Consider the following 20411-nt stretch of genomic DNA (forward strand, 5'->3'; position numbering starts at 1 on the left):
GGATTACAGGCGTGAGGTTCCGTGCCCGGCCAATGACAGGTTTTTAAAAAAGAAGAGGAAACACTTGCTGATCCGCTAGCCTCTCATTTTACGGAAGCAGCAGCAAATGTCCACCACGGACCACATACTGAAAGTCACATCCTGGGAAAGAACTCAGGTCTGTTAACTGTCACCTAGTGTCCTTCCCACAGTCCTAGCTTCCTCAGCAAGGGTTACTTCCCTCACTGTTTTTAGGGTGTGCCTTGGATCACTCCAACTATACCCTGATGCTGCTCAAAGGCTGGACTACATCTTCTCCTTTTGTTCCCCTCCTCCTGTGACCCAGCCCAGACCGGTCATATAATCTGAAGAGACCTATAGCCTCTCAAAACCTGTGGCCTTCTGTGGCAAGCCAGGCTCCCATTAGCCACCAGAAGAGTCAGTTTCTACTAACCCTCTATTATAACTCTGATGGGTGTATAAGTTAAACATTAAAGAACTGGAGAAACTGGAGTACAAGGGCTGGAATATGAAAACAAACCCATTATGACCCTACCTGGGTTTTCTTAGACCCTAACGTCTGATTGAATAATAAAGGCATTCTTACACTACCTTGTACCATGGCCCACTTAAGAAACTTTCCAAGACTCTAGAGAAAACTTCCCAGACTACAGTTAAAGAGTAGATATAGATTGAATGAAACACTCCGGCTTGTAGGTACACTCCCACAAGTAGGCATGGAGCTTAAAATGTACTTAAGCACGAGAAAAAAACTTGTAACTTGGAGTTGGTCTGGTGAGTTACTCAGGCCTTTTCCCTATAACCGGTTGCAGAAATAAACTCCCTTCTTTCCCAGTCCGTCTGCATCTCGTTACTGGACAGTGAGAACAAGCAGCCGGACCTTTCTGTCTGGAAACACTCCAACTAGATTTGGGGTCATTTTACCTGGGATTCATTGCTTCTTCCATCATTTTTTAAACTGAAATGACATTTAGGGCCAGAAAGAAACCAAGAGACCACATCATGGACCGATCCTCTCATTTTATGAGACCACTTCTTTTTTGTTTGTTTGTTTGTTTTGGAGGTAGGGTCTCCCTCTGTCAGCAGTGGCACCACCTTGGCTCACTGCAACCTCCACCTCCCAGGCTCAAGTGATCCTCCCACCTCAACTTCCTGAGTAGCTGGGACCACAGGCATGCCGCACCACTCCTGGCTAATGTTTTTGTATTGTTGGTAGAGCCAGGGTTTCGCCATGTTAGCCAGGCTGGTCTCAAACTGCTCAAGTAATCCACTCATCTCGGCCTCCCAAAGTGCTGGGATTACAGGTATGAGCAACTAGGCCCAGCCTAGGCTACTTCTATACTGGGACATTTTGATGCAGTATAAAGAATGAAATATTAAACTCTCATCTTAAGAAATATTTGCTCAAATTCATCTCAAATTAATAATGAAATACTGCCTTAATAACTGAAGGTAACAGAGTGAGAGTTGATTAAAGTATAAACTAGAGACTACTAAAAAATAAATTTGAAAAAAACACAATACCCATGGCCTGGTATGGTGCCTCACACCTGCAATCCCAGCACTTTGGGAGGCCGAGGCAAGCAGATCATCTGACGTCATGAGTTCGAGACTATAATATGAACAACCACAATACCCTCAAGTCCTGGAGAGGGTCAGGGATAAGCAGAGCAATGAGTCGAGGCTCAGGGAAGTCTGTGGTTAACATGCCATGAACATGTACAGAACAGAGTTTTATATTTTGATGAAACATTTTCCTTACGCAGCTTTATAGTTTTAGATTTTAAATGTTAGGTCTTTGAATCATCTAAAATTAATTTTTGTATATGGTGTGTGATACGATTATGTACATATATTTATACACACACACACACAATACAGTTGTTACAGGGCTATTTACTGAAAAGACATTCTATTTCCCATTGAATTGATTCATGCCTTGGTTGAATGTGTCATAACTATATAAGGAGGGTCTATTGCTGGGTTCTTTCTTCTGTTCCATGGATCTCTTTGTTGATACATACATCACTATCACACAGTCTTGGTTACTACAGCTTAACAGTTAGTCTTAGAATTACTCAATGTAAGTTCTCCACTTTGTACTTCTCTTACAAGATTGTTTAGGATATTCTAGTCCCTTTGCATTTCCATATATGTTTTAGAAACAACTTGACAATTTTTTTAATGGTATACAATAAAGGATACAACTCAGGAAGAACCAAATGTATAGGGCAAGGTATAAGAGTATAGAGGGAGTGGAGAGCTTTCATGCCTTCTCTAAGCACATCCCCCTCTCAGCAAGTCAATGTGTTTACCAACCCAGAATCTCCAGCTTCGTTTTTTTTTCTAAGTTAACTAAGCAACATTATCAACATCACCATTCAAATGCAAAAACAAAACAAGAATGTTAAAAGCTGCCTCCAGTGGTTTTAATAGCATGCAGAAAAGCTTGTTACAATGTTATGTAGCTAACAAGCAGGCTACAAAACTATGTAAGACCAAAATTATAATTGGAGAAAATATACCCAAAAACAAAAGGAAAACACACACACACACACACACGCGCGCGCGCACAGACACATATAATGAGGGTGGTTTTCCTTGAGTAGTGGTTCTACAGGTGGTTTTCTGAAGCTTCTTTTCACTTTTCTGTATTTAACATTTGTTAACTCATTATATATACAATGTTAAATCATTAATAATACAATACAATGAATATGTATTATTTTGCAATGGGGAAAGATTTTTTTAAAAGAAGTACCTCAACAGTTATTTTTGAGTTTACAATGACCACTTCTTTTCTCATTCACAGATTGTTGGCTGTAATTGGTGATTCAAAACCCTGCATATCTAAGTTTAATAATTCTTACAGAGCAACACATGAACAAGTACAGAATATCCAAGCTAAAGTGACATGGGTACAGACCCATAAAGGAAAAAAATTAAAATAACTAGATGTACTTAATTAGGGCTTAGTAAGTAGCTCACTGACACAGTGTCATGCCTAACTCTCAGGAGCTAGTACAACAGTCAGTGAAAGGAGCTCCCACAGTAATCCCCAATACATGTTATCCCTTCTCATGCATTATTTAAATGCATCATACTCTACCCTCTCCACTAGATTGTGAGCTCTATGACAGCAGAGATTATGTCTGTTTAGCACAATTATAAATGCTCAGTAAGTACATAATTGTTAAATAAGCTCATGATATACTGCCTTAATAACTGAAGGCAACAGAGTGAGAGTTGACTAAAGTATAAACTAGAGACTGCTAAAAAATAAATTTAAAAAAATCATAATACTTATGGCCAGGCGCAGTGGCTCATGCCGGTAATCCCAGCACTTTGTGAAGCCGAGGCGGGCGGATCACGAGGTGAGTTGGACTCCAGCCTGGCCGACACCGCGAAACCCAGTCTCTATTAAAAATACAAAAATTAGCCGGGCGTGGTGGCGGGTACCTGTAATCCCAGCTACTCAGGAGACTGTGGCAGGGAGAATTGCTTGAACCTGGGAGGCAGAGGTTGCAGTGAGCTGAGATCACGCTATTGCTCCAGCCTGGGTGACAGAGTGAGACTGCGTCTCGGTGGGGGGGAGGGGCAGTGGGGGGGGAGGAATTTTAATAGTCATAGAGAAATTGTTATATTTTGACACACATTTGCTTATGTTAAATCAAGGTTAGGTTTTTGGTAATATAAAATATTACCCATTTATAAAGGGCTTCAGAAAGAATAACCAGAAATGCATTGAGTACTGTAAAGGTGATTAGGTAAATGGATAGATCTATATCAAAAACATAAATATTAATTTCAAATGATAACTTTGTCAGAAGAAAAAAGGTGGCATCAAGTGTCTTTGGGGATTCTCCATAAAATTTGCATTTCTCATTGTTTTATTATGTTAAAGTCATTCAGCAAACAGTTTCTGGGCATTTTCATTCATCATAACAAGACAAATTACCAAGACTTGTGTTTTCTACACAAGTAGTGATACAAATTAACTATAAAGCATGACTCATTTTTTCTGGTGTTTCTGGTATCAGTTATTATATAAACTTATTTCAATAGCAAGAAAAGATAAATTGGGTGTTTAAATAAATTATGGTTATGTATGTTTCGTATATCAATAAGGTGAAATTGAAGTAACTGTATATTTCAGAGCAGTCCCTGGGAAGCTGAAGTCTATATTTTACAACTTGATATAACACAATAGTGTAAGGCTTAAGTTCATCCAATAAGTCATCCAAATATGAATCTAGATTCTTTTTTCAAGAAGAATGCATCCCTCACTCTACTCTAAAGGTAGGCAAAACTTACAACAGGATGAGAACCTCCTTTTCTTGAAAATGTCAGATAGGTGGGGGGAATGACTTTTCTTTTCTTCTTTTCTTTTTTTTTTGAGATGGAGTCTTGCTCTCCCGCCCAGGCTGGAGTGCAGTGGCCCAATCTCGGCTCACTGCAAGCTCCGCCTCCCAGGTTCACGCCATTCTCCTGCCTCAGCCTCCCAAGCAGCTGGGAATACAGGCACCCGCCACCATGCCCAGCTAAGTTTTCTGTATTTTTAGTAGAGACGGGGTTTCACCGTGTTAGCCAGGATGGTCTCAATCTCCTGACCTCGTGATCCGCCCACTTCGGCCTCCCAAAGCGCTGGGATTACAGGCGTGAACCACTGCGCCCGGCCGGAAATGACTTTTCAATAGTGACTACTGTTAGTGCCAATGGTATCTGAAAATCATTGCTGAGATATGCAGAAGACTAAGAATTTTCCTCAAGTGTCATCAAAGCTATTGATTTCCTGTTATCAGGGTTTGGACTTGGGAGTTGCCATCTCTCTTAGTTCTTCTCTCATTACTCTCCCAGAAAAATCCCATTCAGCCTTATATCCATGAATGACTTGCAAACCTCCAGACTTCACTGCTCCCTCCTCCTCTAGATTCACATATCCAGTTGGTTTACAGACATCTTCCCTGGATATGCAACAGGTTTTCTTTTACACCTAACATCCTGAGTTAATTTCCGATTTAGGATCTTTGCACCAGCTGTTCCATCTGCCTGGAATGATCCTTTTTTTTTCATTTCTATCTTACCCATATGCCACCTTCTCTGAGAGGTCTTCCAGACTACCCATTGTAGAGAGAACCCACGCTCTCTGCCATACTTAATCGTTTTACCCTGCTTTAACTTATAACACTTATTATGTGAAATAAAATATTTATTTATTTATGTGCTATTTCCTGTACCCCCTTCAGTAAAATAACAGCTGCTTAAAGGCCACTGAGTCAGTATATTCTAATTTACCAGTGGCCCCATCATGTTGGTTATTCCATATTTTGGGTATCATCACTGTCTTGGATAAGACCTATTTTCTTACATTACAAGTAAATTCAGTTCTGCCCTCACGGTATAATTATAAAGGAGAAATAACTAGAGATCTATTGACCTACCCCTTACTTATTCACCTTGAGGTTCCTCCTCCTCTTCCTCCTCCTCACTTCAGAACACTCATATACAATCCCCTGAACACCATAGGAAGTAGGGTTCAGTCTCTTTCAACCTCAGTTTCAGAAACGTAGTATAATTTATAACAAAGACATATTTAGACAAAAACACCACAGGCAACAAGAGCCCCATAGAGTGAAATGCTGAATGTCATGTACCCTCCTGCCCCACCTCTAAGTCTAAAAGGCAATAAAGTCACTCTTGGTACATGCTGACATTTGCAGAGTAAATGCTGTAGGAAAACTAATAAATGTATGTTCCAATATGAACTCTTACAATGGCTTCCCAAATACATTTAACAAGGGTAGTGTGCCTCAACTAGAAAGTAGTGAGGAAGTCTATAAATAAAATGTCTTAAGAAAATATATTTTGTTATGTTAGGAACAGCTTTTCACAAAAACTGAAATTGTTACATACATGCAGTAGCAGGGAAGCAGTCTCAGACTGTTATAAAGTAGAGGCTTTAAAACAAATAATTTTGTGCCGATTGCGTAAGTGGACACAAATTTATTTAGTTTGAATGCCAAATAATATTAAATATTAATAATATATCTAGCCTGGAAAGATTTTAGTTTTCACGTGGTTAAAGAGCCATATAAATAATCAGAATATCTAAAATAATCCCAATGCCTACCAATTCTTTATTAGTCATTTCCCTTAGGATTCACTTTTAATCAAGCCTGGCTAGGCAGCTGTATCACAAGTGAAAAAAGTGCTTTTCTCTTTGTTACCCCAGAAACTGCCAACAAACCTGATTAGAAAACCAGCCCACTCTAGTTCAACTTTTTATTCTTTTTGAAATAACCTTTTTCGTTGGCTTCTTCACTTGTTTATAGAGAATTTGTACAGAGGGAAGTTAATAAATAAGAAATAAAGAAATATAGCTTTTAAATGTGTAAAATGCTACTGGATTTATATAGACAGATTTCTAGGACTTGTGGCTTCCCTACAAATAGTAACCTGGTTTCTCAGCTCTCTCGCTCTACAATTGTGCTCAATTCTTCTGACAGCGGCGCTAACTTGGAAGACTGCAGTTCTGAGACAAAGCTGATGTTTATAGAACTCTGCTAGTCACAGTTGCTTAAACCACACCTGAACCAGAAAATGCACCTGGCAGCTTATTTCACTTTCATCTGTCCTTAAGGCCTATGTCAGCGTAACAGTGAGGGAGAAGGAGACGACTTGGCCACATAGTATTGCAGTTATCACTGGTTTACTTATTGCTTTGCACAGTTTACCTGTGGGTGTGGATATGTGAGTCTATGAGTAAATCTTGCTTTTTCCACTCCTTTGCAGCTCAAAGTTCTAATTGATTTCAAAGACAGGGTTCCTCGCTTAGTCTCTCAATTAAGCTTTCCCCAAAGAGGTGTGGCCATTATTTAGAAATTGCTACAACACTATATATCTTAAGTGAAAAGACCGAGGCACCTTTTCCATGGAATCATCATTGATTATGTTATCTAAACCTTTCTTCTCGTTTCAGTTTTAACCACCCTCTCTACAAATCAAAAATATTTCTCATATGTATACAAAATAAACTGAATTATTTGGGAGACAATGGAATTTCTACATTGTTACATTAAAATGAAAGATTATTCGTTTCTTTAACTCAAGTAATTAATGATTTTATCAAATCATTTTCTCTGTGTGTGATACATCCACACACACACTTAGGATTTCAAGGGCTCCTGCCCCCACTTTTTGGTGAATCGTATTTTGGATCCACTTGAAATTTCTGTGGAATCACATTTTGGATCTAATGACCTTGGAGAGATTTAACGCTGTTCTTTTCCTGTAAATGACTTATTCCAATTCTTCCACATACAAGATTTAACATGCTAAATGGGAGTGAAGCCACTCCATAAACAAAATATAGAATTTCAAAAAGTTTGAAGACCTTATGTTAATAACAGAGCTATAAGTATGGCTTTGAGTATGAACCAAAAGTGACAGATTTCTCAGATAATATATTGAGATATCAGTGGACATGAATTGGCCTAGTATCATACAAATAAGTGCTTCTGCAATAAAGCACTTTCTATATTTCGTTCAATGTATATGGACTGATGTTTTTGTCTGACATTAACAGACACAGAAATTGTAGCCATATGCTGTAATTTTCAATTATATGTATACGTGATCTCCTACTTAGTTCTTTCGACATTTGAAAATCCTGAACTTTTCTGCATGAGAGATTGACACTCAGAACAACTTTACTAATTCCAGTGTTTAATCTATCATTACTAAGTATTTCATTTTACTGTACATGGGGCTGCTAGCATGTCAATATGCAGTTTCAATAATATCATTGTATTTCTTTTTACCATGTATTTGCACACTTATTTGAATATTTTATTGCAATTTGAACTTATAATACATTTTGAAAACTGGAAAAATGAAAATTCTGAAGTTAGTGGCAGGATGTTTATAATTTGAATTAAAGCAAAGATGAATTTCACTGTACACGCCAAAAGAAGTGACTCTTTGGTTCTGATCAGATGACCACTGCACATATGTTCCAATGTGAAGAAAAGGAACAATTTTTTAAAAGTATAAAATATTAGAAACATATTGTTGAATATTGTGCTTACAATGTTTAAAGAGTAATTGTCAATTTTATTTATATTTTAGCTACTAGAAAATAAAATTTGCCTTGTATTAGAAAATAAAATTTGACTTTCATACCTAGGCATACGTTGAAGATAATACAGGTTGGGTTCCAGACACCACAATAAAGTGAGTATTGCAATAAAATGAGTTATACAAAGTTTTTTGGTTTCCCAGTGCATATATAAGTTATTTTTACATTATACTGTGGCCTATTAAGTGTGCAATAGCATTATGTCTAAAACACCAATGAACAACCTTAGTCAAAAGATACCTATCGCCAAAAAAATGCTAACTATCATCTGAGCCTTCAGCAAGTTGAATCTTTTTGCCGATGGAGGGGCTTGTCTTGATGTTGATGGCTGCTGACTGATCAGGGTGGTGGTTGCTGAAGGGTGGGGTGGTTATAGCAATTTCTTAAAATAAGACAATAATGAAGTTTGTCAGAAAGATTGACTCTTCCTTGCACAAACGATTTCTCTGTAGCATGCAATGTTGTTTAACAGCATTTTACATATGGTAAAACTTCTTTCAAAACTAGAGTCAGTCGTCTCAAGCTCTGCTGCTGCTTTACCAACTAAGTTTTTATAATATTGTAAATCCTTTGTTGTCATTTTAACAATGTTCACAGCTCCTTCACCGAGAGTAGATTCCATCTCAAGAATCCACTTTCTTTGTTCATCTATGAGAAACAATGCCACATCCATTAAAGTGTTGTCATGACACTGAAGAAACTAAGCCACACCATCAGCCTCGTCTTCTAATTCTATTAATAGTTCCCTTGCTATTTCCACCATATCTGCAATTACGTCCTCCACAAAAGTCTTGAACCTTTCCAAGACATCCACAAGAGTTAGAAGCAACTTCTTTCAAACTGCTGTTAATGTTGATATTTTGACCTCCTCCCATGGATCATAAATGTTCTTAACGGCATGCAGAATTGGGAATTCTTTCCAGATTTTCTATTTATTTTGCTCAGATTCATCAGAGGAATCACTTATCTGTGGCAGCTACAGCCTTATGAAATGTCTTTTTAAATAATAAAACTTAAAAGTCAAAGTCACTTCTTGATCCATGTGCTACAGAACAAATGTTGTGTTAGAAGGCATGAAAACAACATTAATCTCCATCAGATCTCTTAGGTGACCAGGTACACTGTCTATAAGCAGTTGTTCCATTTATAGAACACAGGCAGACTAGATTTAGAATAATTTTTAAAGACCTTAGGCATTCTGGGATGGTAAATGAGCACTGGCTTCAACTTAAAAGTCACCAGCTGCATTAACCCCTAAAAAGACAGTCAGTCTATCCTTTGAAATCAGGCATTCTCTAGCTCTGAAATACCAGACGACATCATCTTCCACTAGAAGGCTGTTTCACCTACATTAAAACCGTGTTGTTTAGTGTCACCTTGTTCATCAATTATCTTAGCTAGATTTTCTGGATAACTTGCTTCAGCTTCTCCATCAGCACTTGCTGCTTTACTTTGCACATTTACATTTTGGAGACAGCTTCTTTCCTTAAACCTCAGGAACCAACCTCTGCTAGTTTCATACCTTTCTCCTGCAGCTTCCTTATCTCTCTCAGCCTTCATAGAATTTAATAGAGTTAAGGTCTTGCTGTGGATTAGACTTTGACTGAGAATGTTGTGGCTGGATTGATCTATCCAGGGGTGTCTAATCTTTTGGCTTCCCTGGGCCATATTGAAAGAAGCATTGTCTTGGGCTACCCATAAAATACACTAACAACAATAGCCAATGAGCTAAAAATAAAACAAAACAAAAAATTGCAATAAAAATCACATAATCTTTTAAGAAAGTTTACATTCAAAACCGTCCTAGGCTGCATAGGGCCTGCAGGCCACAGATTGAACAGCCTTGAACTCTAGACCAATAAGACTTTCTCCCTATCAGCAATAATGCTATTTTACTCACTCATCATGTGTGTGTTTACTGCAGTAGCTCTTTTAATTTCCTTCAACAACTTTTCCTTTGCTTTCACAATTTGGATAATCATCTAGTACAAGAGGTCTAGCTTTTAGCCTATCTCAGCTTTCAACATGACTTCCTCACTGGGCTTAATCATTTCTAGCTTTTGATTTAAAATGAGGGCATGTAACTCTTCCATTCCCTTGAACATTTAAAGGTCCTGGTAGAGTTATTAAGTGGTCTAATTTCAATATTGTGCCCAAGGAGAGGGAAAGACACAGGGGAATGGCCAGTTGGTGGAGCAGTCAGAACACACACAACATTTATAGACTAAGTTCACTGTCATACGTGCACATATTTGTAACACCCCCAGAAAGTTACAAGAGTAGCATCAGAGATCAATGATCACCAAAAAAGATATTATAAAAATGAAGGAATTTGAAATACTGTGAGAATTACCCAAATGTGACACAGAGACACAAAGTGAACATGTGCTGTTGGAAAAATGGCACTGACAGACTTGCTTTGAGGCAGTGTTGCCAGAAACCATCAATTAGTAGAAATACAATTGCGCAAAGTCCAATAAAGCAAAGCACAATAAAACGAGATATGCTTCTAATTTTAATTGTACAGGTTTTTAGAATACCAAAGTAGAGAATTGTGCTGATAAAGATGACAGACAGAAATAAAGAACAGTAAATAGGCCAGGCGGGTGGATCACAAGGTCAGGAGTTTGAGACCAGCCAGGCCAACATAGTGAAACCCCATCTCTACTAAAAATACAAAAATTAGCTAAGCATGATAGCACGTGCCTGTAGTCCCAGCTACTTGGGAGGTTGAGGCAGGAGAATCGCTTGAACCCGGGAGGTGGAGGTTGTGGTGGGCCAAGATTGCACCACTGCACTCCAGCCTGGGCAACAGAGTGAGACTCCATCTCAAAAAAACAAAACAAAATGTAAATAAATCAGTAGTTCAACAGATGGTGAAATGGACAACTAAACAGAAGTATGAGATGGGAGATAAGAAAGATGAACAGGTAAAAAAGTAAATCAGAAGGAATGAGAAGGGATAGATAAAAAGAGAAGGGAGGTGAAGAGAAAAACATAATGGAAGGAAGAGAAGAGAAGCATAAAAGAAAAAAGAAGGAAGCGAAGCGACAAAAGGAGGGTAGAAAGGATGAGATGTGACAAAAAAGATGAAAAGGCCAATAAAGATGAAACTGGAAAGGAAGAGTTGAAACTAAAAAAAAGAACCACGGGGGATCACTGTAAACAGTTACTTACTCTAAAAACATCTTAGCTATATTGCACCCATCTTTAACAAATAACTCAGAAGTTATATTTGAAAAAATACAGCAGTTTAAAAAAAATTTTTTTTGAGATGGAGTCTCACTCTGTCACCCAGGCTGAAGTGCAGTGGTGTGACCTCGGCTCACTGCAAGCTCTGCCTCCCAGGTTCAAGCAATACTCTGCCTCAGCCTCCCGAGTAGCTGGGACTGCAGGCGCCCGCCACCACACCTGGCTAATTTTTGTATTTTTAGTAGAGATGCTGTTTCACCATCTTGGCCAGGCTGGTCTTGAACTCCTGACCTTGTGATCCACCTGCCTCGGCCTCCCAAAGTGCTCAGATTACAGGTGTGAGCCACCACATCTGGCCGTTAAAGTATAGTACTTTTAAAACATCTGCTGAGACCAGGCATGGTGGTTCACGCCTGTAATCCCAGCACTTTGGGAGGCCGAGACAGGCAGATCATGAGGTCAGGAGATCGAGACCATCCTGGCTAACATGGTAAAACCTCGTCTCTACTAAAAATAAAAAAAAAAATTAGCCAGGTGTGGTGGCGGGCCCTTGTAGTTCCAGCTACTTGGGTGGCTGAGGCAGGAGAATGGCGAACCTGGGAGGCGGAGCTTGCAGTGAGCAGAGATCGCGCCACTGCACCCCAACCTGAGTAACAGAGCCAGACACTGTCTCGGGAATAATAATAATAAAAAAAATCTGAATGAGTCTTATGAGACTAGGTTATTTGGAGGAACATGCTGTTAATAAGAATTAAAGCCATAATTGTTAGTGTGTATATATAAATGACAGCCCAAACATCTCATGTTGATTGATTCTATTACCACCATTGAGATGGAAGATGTCACTCTTTTTTTTTTTTTTTTTTTTTTTTTGAGACGGAGTCTCGCTCTGTCGCCCAGGCTGGAGTGCAGTGGCTGGATCTCAGCTCACTGCAAGCTCCGCCTCCCGGGTTTAACCCATTCTCCTGCCTCAGCCTCCCAAGTAGCTGGGACTACAGGCACCCGCCACCTCGCCCGGCTAGTTTTTTGTATTTTTTAGTAGAGACAGGGTTTCACCGTGTTAGCCAGGATGGTTTCGATCTCCTGACCTCGTGATCCGCCTGTCTCGGCCTCCCAAAGTGCTGGGATTACAGGCTTGAGCCACCGCGCCCGGCCGATGTCACTCTTTAGTGCTTTGAAAACTGCCTTTTATTCCCCAAGTAGTAATGTTTATGTAATCAAAGAAGGAACCTGATGTTAAATAAAGAACGAAAACCCTTGGAAATGAAAATTTGGCCAAAGTAGTGGAAATAATAAGCTTCACAGTGATACTGTGAGGAAACCTTAGTTAACATTATTTTATGATACTCTCAATAAGAAGTGATCACAGAGAATTTCAGAGCACTGTGGGTGGTACACAGGAGTGGCCACATAGTCTAAACCTTTCACAATACCAGTGAAAAACTTGCAAGCCTAAAGGATGTTAATACTTTGTCAAAAAACATGACAATTCCCAGGGCTGCTAATGTTCAATTTCACAAATGATTAATGAACACAAACAACGTCTGCTGTGATGTTCAGAGAATAGGAAGGAACTACAAAAATCAGTGGACTTGATCCATTTATTTATTTGTGTACTTGTAATCATCATTAGGTCCCTAAACTGCAAGCTTCCTAAGATCCAGGAATATATTTTCACTTTCCTACCCCTGGACAGGAACATACTGCTTGGCAGATAATGGTCAATAAATATGTTTAATCAAAGGGATAGTGTAAAAGAGCACAAAGTTAGAGCCATTAGATAATCATCATCACTGCATAACTTCTCTATAAACTCTTTAACATAGGCCCCTGCCAGTAACCTGGAGATTACACCTGACCCTATGTCAGTATGCAAGAGAGGCTGACTATGACTGCTTTAAGTTCCCCACGGACCAGTAATCTACAAATTGTTTAAGACACAGCTCAAAAGATAAAATTCATGTGCCCTTAGGGGACATCTCACCCCACTCCTAAGGACAATGTAAAAATAAAACAAAAGACAAACTGGGTAGTAATTAGATGTCCCGAGAGGAAAAGTTTCCTACCATTCATGATCATGTGATTCTAGGACTTCCCAACATAGACGGCAAGCCCAGTGAATATCCCTCAAATCTGGATAATCTCTCCACCCAGGTTCACCTTCCTTACAGCATCACAGCCCCCAAAAACATCCTTTGCCCCCTCCATTCCCCACCCCTACCTTCTGTACATGTTAGCCCCCTGCCTCCTTAGTGCACTCTCCTCCCCAGCATACAGCCCACTTGCCCCCAACTCCACGTCACCTCCATGTGTATCCTTTCCACTGGAGCCTACCATTTCCCCCAGCTCCTGTCTTCCCACAGCACTCTGCCTCCCAATCCCCTTGGGAAGCCTGCTCTACCCTTAGGGGCCAGGATAATTCTAGACAGTGCCCATGCCCATTGGCACACCTCAGTGGGAAGGAAGCTCCCACTGAAGGCTCTAACACATTTTCTCAGAGAAATGTTGTTGGCTTTAATTCTTGATGGAGTTTAAGTGCTATTTGTACAAATTTTTTTCTACGGCATCCTTAAAGCTGGGCTGTGAATAACTGTCATTTAGAACTCTGTTTCCACAGGGGAGTGGAGGTATTCTGATGTTCAAATGATAAATTCAACAACAAAATTCTAAAATACATTCCATTTCCAGGTCAGAAATTAAAGGAACAAAAGCACATTTCAAAATAAACAAAACATTGTGTTTAAAAAGCTGAATTGTGAAACATCCATGGGACAGTCACATTTTGCAACTTATAAAGGGACAGATGTGCAAACTTACCTAACTAGCTAAACAAGGATAACTTGAAATTTTACCAATAATTAATTAAACTAAGCTAAGTGGCCTCTTTTCAAAAGGTCTCATCCAACCAGATTTATGTATTGGAAGAGTCCTGCTTTGATGGGATCACAGTTTTTACCCCAAGATTCTGGACACTTAAAAGTATAATAACATTACATTTTGGCAACTCAGTATTGTATAATGTAATTAAATGGGAAACAAGTAGGTGAGTTGCTGCAAGGTGAGTCATGGTCAAGAAAATACTCAGTGAATGAACCTCCACCTTAAACTATAAAGAACGGTGGACGCTAAAGGGAATAAAATAGAAAGATTAATAAAATTAATTACTTCATCCCAAAAAAGTTTAGCCAGTTAGCGTCATAAACTCAAGGGCATAAACGTAAAAGACATCACTGAGTCAGCACCAGAGGTGTGGTTTGTCTGCATCTATACAGTCTCTTTCAGCAACTGTTCAATTGGTAATGCTTCCCACAATAAATTCTCAGCATCTGCGGTCTAAAGCCTGCCAGCTTTAAAGGCAGGATCCACCCAGCCCCTTAGGCAGGCTCTAGAGGGTGTAGCCAGCACCCTAAATAGGTGTATACCGCCCCCCACGTGTGCCTGAGCCCCAAAGGCAAGGGGGTGGAATTTGCAATTGGAAGGTGTGGGGACTTTTCTGGGAACTATAGGAAGACAGAGAGAAACAAATGCAACAAAGACCGGCACTCCCAGCCTTCCATCATTCTGTTTCATATTATTCTCATTCGTCAATGATTTTGAAGCCTCCCACCGCCACCCCCCCCCCCCAAAAAAAAAAAACCAGCTTTCTCTTCTAAGTGCCTTTCATCACTGTCTCCTTTCCTGATGCTAGTCAGCAATGATTCAGCCTCTGTCATGGATTTCCTCCTCGGGGCTCTTGCACTTGTTAGGATGAGAAAGGGAAAGAAGGGAGGTGCCTGCCAGTAACCTGGCAAGATGTTTGTAAATGGGAATTTGGACATAAGGTGTTGGGCATTAAATTCCAGCCTGAACTGCTTGCCACCCGCACACCTTCTTCTTAAGTGTTCTGGCCGCCTGAGCTCTCATTTCTACTTCTAGGTCAGAGAGACCCTATAACCTCACCACTCCAAGCATAGACAACGAGCTAGCTTGTGTTCCCATAAGCTCCCAGCCTCCTCCTATAAAGCACTATTGTCTCTTGACATACCTATGACCCCTGCAATGAACACAGGCACATTCCCTGCCTCTTCACTCACCTTATACAGGCAAGTCCCCTCACATATCACACAGAATAGGCCAAAAGTCTCCAAGTCCCATTCCAGGAGCAATCTGCTCTAGGCATACTCTCCTCTTCTCACTCACCACGATCTAGAGCAGTAGTTCTCAAACTTTGGTAGGTACAGACTTTCTCCTGGAGAACTGCTAGGGCACACAGACCCAGACTCAGGCCGACCCAAGTTTGAAAAACACAGGTCGCTACCCGTCTGCACTCAGAAACGGGATTCTGTACAATTAAGAGGTTGTGTGAAAAAAACTGTCTTTTCAAGTGCTGCTCCTCACTCCGAATCTAAAGAACACTCACGCCCCTCAGCGACCTAAGGTCTCCCACCTTTTCCCGGAACCCTCCACCCCCACGCCCTTCGCTTCCACCCTGGATTTCCTCCTACGAGACTCTTCCCAGCTGTCTCTCCTCCCGCTTCCTCTCCCGGGGTCCTCGGCGCACTCCTACACTGGGAAAGAGGAAACAAATGCAGCGTCCACGAGCGGCGGCGCCCGTCCTTTGGGGACCCAAACCGACTCCGCCTGAGACAACTTTTCAAAGTTCTCAACTCATTCGCACCCACACGACAATGAAAGAAACGTAGAAAAGACTAAAGCAACTGAGCTCTGCACCCTGGGGAATTTCCAATCCCGCGCGCGCTCCCAAGGGGGAGGCCCCTATCCCTCCGGTCCGCCGCGCCGGCCAGGGGCGGGTGAAGCCCTGGGCCCCCCCAGCACCCCGAGCACCTCAACCCTGCGCCCGCTGGGGTCCCGCCCGCCGTGGTCCGGGGCAGGGGAGCCCGAGCCCCACTTACGGCCAGGAGCGCCCCAAGCCGCGCGCAACCGCGCCCGCCACACCGCGCCCGCTGCCGAAGGTTTGCCTCCCAGGAAGCAGCGAGCGCCTGGGCGAGGGCGGGGAGGGGAGGGGAGTTACCTGCCCAGCGTCAAGTCGGCGGAGGGAGGCTGATTCCGGCCCGAACCGCGCCTCCCCGAGACCTAGGTGCAGCGCTAGAGGGGGCGGGAGTGGAGACGGGTTACAACAAGTCCCTAGTCGTGGCACGCCAAACCCCAAACAGCCAGAAAGCGCTCGGAACCTGTCTGAACTCAACCACCCAACCCTCTCCCAGCAGAGTATGAAAAAGCCTTTCTTTCCTGCCCGCCCTCGGGGCTACGAGGCAATTACAAGTCCCGACACCCTGCTCCTGGGCTGGGGCGAGGAGCGATCCCGGAGGACAGCGACGCTCACCTGGGAAGAAGGCGGATCTAGGCCGAGCGGGGCAGTGGTCCCGGCCTCGCTTCTCCCTGGGCTGGAGGAGAGGCCTGGGGACCGCGGGGTGAAAGCAAGGGTTGTAGCACCCTCAAGAGTGTGGGGTGGATTCATCCATAGTAGGTAATTCCAGTGGGCATCCCGCAGTGCAGACTCCTTCTCAACGCCTAAGAGTTTTTAGGCTTGGAGAAGACGTGGGAAGTGGAAAAGTACAGGAAAAAGTGCTTGTGCATTTACCTTTTTATGTAAAAGAATTTTTTTTTTTTTTTGAGACGGAGTCTTGCTCTGTCGACCAGGCTGGAGTGCAGTGACCCATCTCGGCTCACTGCAAGCTCCGCCTCCTGGGTTCACGTCATTCTCCTGCCTCAGCCTCCGAAGTAGCTGGGACTACAGGCGCCCGCCACCACGCCCGGCTAATTTTGTTTGTATTTTTTAGTGGAGACGGGTTTTCACCATGTTAGCCAGGATGGTCTTGATCTCCTGACCTCGTGATCCACCCCTCTCAGTCTCCCAAAGTGCTGGGATTACAGGCGTGAGCCCCCGCGCCCGGTCAGAATTTCAAATATCATCAAAGATTTTGGTACTGACTCTCAACTGTCCTAGTTACAGATTTGGGATGAAAGGATATTGTTTAAATTAGGGAGATGTGCGTCAAAAGCAGGCCACTCTAGGTGGGATACTGCGGAGCAATGTTACTGAAGTAGAGACAGTATAATTTAGTTTTAACATGAAATACAGTAAATAATAAAATTTATTTTTCATTTCCTTGCCTACACCTCAGTAAATCTGTCATGAGTATTTACAATAACTTATGTAATCACGTAGACTTCAAGATACAGTCATTTGCAGCAAATGTTTAAAGTGCAGCCTAGTACTGTAAGAATGGAATTTAGGGTAATAATGGGCATATTTTAAGCTTCTGGCATAATATATAAATTATCATAAAATCGAATTGACCCTTAAAAATGACTTTCATGGCTATTTGGCCCCTAATTAAACAGTTTAGGAAAATGCTAAACCATTAAGGTTTGGATTAATCCCTAACTGATGTGCTGATTTAAACTGAAGAATGAAATTCGCATTAGTCTGGATACTGAAACATCAGAGCAAAGGCCAAAGTCAGGAAAGTAAAAGCAAATTCCAGGATAGTACAAAGCTAATCTTCCAAATCGTGTCTGATTTGTAGTTTCTTTTCTTCAAAATAATGTAGAGAATTGTCTTGTTTTATGTATTTATTTTTTTCCTTCTGTTCCTAATTTTCACATCTCACTTTCTAGTATTTTTTCAGTTCTCTTCCTCATTTTTGGCATGCAATCCATTGACTAAATTAATATTCTGTGTGTGGTACTTAATATACTGGCATGTTTCTACAACCTTTGAGAATAATTCTGGATGTTTCTTAAAGGTGCAATACCTATGAATATTTTGAGACTACACTTATCCTATTTTTAAAAATATCAAGAATATTTACAGTAAAATGAGGCCCACAGGAAGTCTAATTTTACTAAGATATGCATTCGTGCTAAGTCAAGTGAAATCACAAAGAAAGAAGGATATCTACTAGAATGTTCATTATTAAAAGCAAATAAAAGATCAGAAAATAGAAGTGGAGAGGGACAATCCATTAAAGGTATTATGGCATGTAATACCTTAATTATGTAGTACTTTAATGGGATGGAAAAATACATAGGAGCCTTGAGGCTCCTATGGAGCCTAGAAGGTAGGTGAGGAATGTGGACAGAATTTTACAGAACTATTAGAATTTGAGTTGGGTGCTGACTGATGAGCAAACTTGTCAGGAGAATGAAATTGGCATGTGATTAGATGCTGAGCAGAGTAAAGGCTAGAGGATGAAAGTTAAAGCAAGTTCCAGAACTCACAAATCAATTACCTGATTTGGCCATGGGCACCACATGGCTGTGGTGGAAGATACGTTTAGAAATAAAGTTTGGAGTAATTTTCTCACAGAATGAGGTCAAAATTATTTACAATCTAAGGTTGTTGTGAGAATTATAAATTAGATACGGTATGTGGAAAACATCCCAGCTCTTGATCTGCGGTAAGCACCTAAGTGGCCATTACTATTAATTATACTGGGAATCCGATTGGGAAGAACTCTGATTGCAATTTGAAAAATATGGACTTGTGTCTCTTGCTGGTGATGTGTTGACTAATCTAACAGTTGGTGCCTTTGGTATAAATTCTAGGGAGTCAGGAAGAGCAGTTATGCCTAACTATAGTGTGAATAGTATGACAAGGGGAGGAATAGTGAAAATGAAAAGGAGGAAACCAATTTGACAGCCAATGAGGTTGAAAATCAATATGATTTGCGTCAGATAGATTGGATGTAGAATTTAAAGTGAAAGAAATAAATAGGTTTTCTTTTCTTTCTTTCTTTTTTTGAGACAGGATCTTGCTCTGCCCCCTAGGCTGGAGTGTAGTGTCTCAACTCACTGTAACATCCAACTTTTCAGTTCAAGCAGCCCTCCCACCTCAGCCTCCCTAGTAGCTAGGATTACAGGTGAACACCACCAAACCCAGCTAATTTTTGTATTTTTTTGTAGAGACAGTGTTTCACCATGTTGCCCAAGTTATAACTGTGTTTTCAAGCTGCCAAAAGTCATCAATAGAGGGGAAGAAAGAAAGAAAATGGCCACGTATGTGAAAAGTAGGAAGAGGCAGGAGCAGAATCATATGAAAGGTTATTTTCAGGTTGTTGGGAATCTTTCTGTAGCTATAGGTACTCAAGTAATTGTGTTGGAAAGGAAATAGCAGAGAATAGAAACTAATGAGTAATGAACAAGGTCCAGATGATATGGGAAGGGAGATAGAAAACCTCAGTCACTCCATATGAAAAGTATGTCTAATAAATTCTCTATTATTTTTTAAACGGATAGGTTATATTTAAGACAGAAACTAAAACTAGACTTTTACAGTTAATTCTTTAAAAGTAGCTAACAGGATGGATGGGAAGATTACACTAACAGTGGTTCACACCTGTAATCCCAGCACTTTGAGAGGCCTTGGCAGGCAGATCACGAGGTCAAGGTGATCAAGACCATCCTGGCCAACATAGTGAAACTCCGTCTCTACTAAAAATACAAAAATTAGCTGAGTATGGTGGTGCACATTGCGCCACTGCACTCCAGCCTAGAGACAGAGCGAGATTCCATCTCAAAAAAAAAAAAAGGCTCTTAAAACAATATCTGTTGAAAAAACTACAATCTTCATTGCATCTTTCTACAATATTTAATCTAAATATTTATTAAATAATTATAAAAATATTTCCATTCTACAATATTTAAAGTCCAAACAAATTAGTGGAAATATGAAGTTACACTTAACAGGTATGCAAGGGGGTTCAAAAGCAATCAGGTATTTTTTCCTGTCTTGAAAGTACTTATAATTTTTTTTTTTGAGATGGGGTCTCACTCTATTGCCCAGGCTGGAGTGCAGTGGCACGGTCTTGGCTCACTGCAACCTCCGTCTCCCAGGTTCAAGCGATTCTTCTGCCTCAGCCTCCCCAGTAGCTGGGACTACAGGCATGCACCACCACACCTGGCTCATTTTTGTATTTTTAGTAGAGACGAGGTTTCACCATATTGGCCTGGGTGGTCTCAAACTCCTGACCTCGTGATCCACCTGCCTCAGCCTCCCAAAGTGCTGGGATTACAGGTATGAGCCACCATGCCCAGCTAGTACTTATAATTTAACTGATAAGATATATGTAAAGTAGAA

At 41.0% G+C, this 20411-nt stretch overlaps 1 protein-coding gene across 1 annotated transcript in view; it reads right to left on the minus strand.

Moving 5' to 3' along the window:
• The window catches only part of FAM83B (family with sequence similarity 83, member B), a 100498-nt gene extending 84213 nt beyond the window's left edge, over positions 1-16285 (minus strand). The window contains exon 1 of the mRNA XM_011960197.1: positions 16218-16285. The gene's annotated coding sequence lies outside the window, so the exon portion shown is untranslated. The remainder of the gene's footprint in view (positions 1-16217) is intronic.
• Between the last annotated feature and the right edge of the window lie 4126 nt (positions 16286-20411).

This window comes from Colobus angolensis, unplaced genomic scaffold (assembly GCF_000951035.1).
Source record: "Colobus angolensis palliatus isolate OR3802 unplaced genomic scaffold, Cang.pa_1.0 Scaffold51, whole genome shotgun sequence".
Lineage (NCBI taxonomy): Eukaryota > Metazoa > Chordata > Mammalia > Primates > Cercopithecidae > Colobus > Colobus angolensis.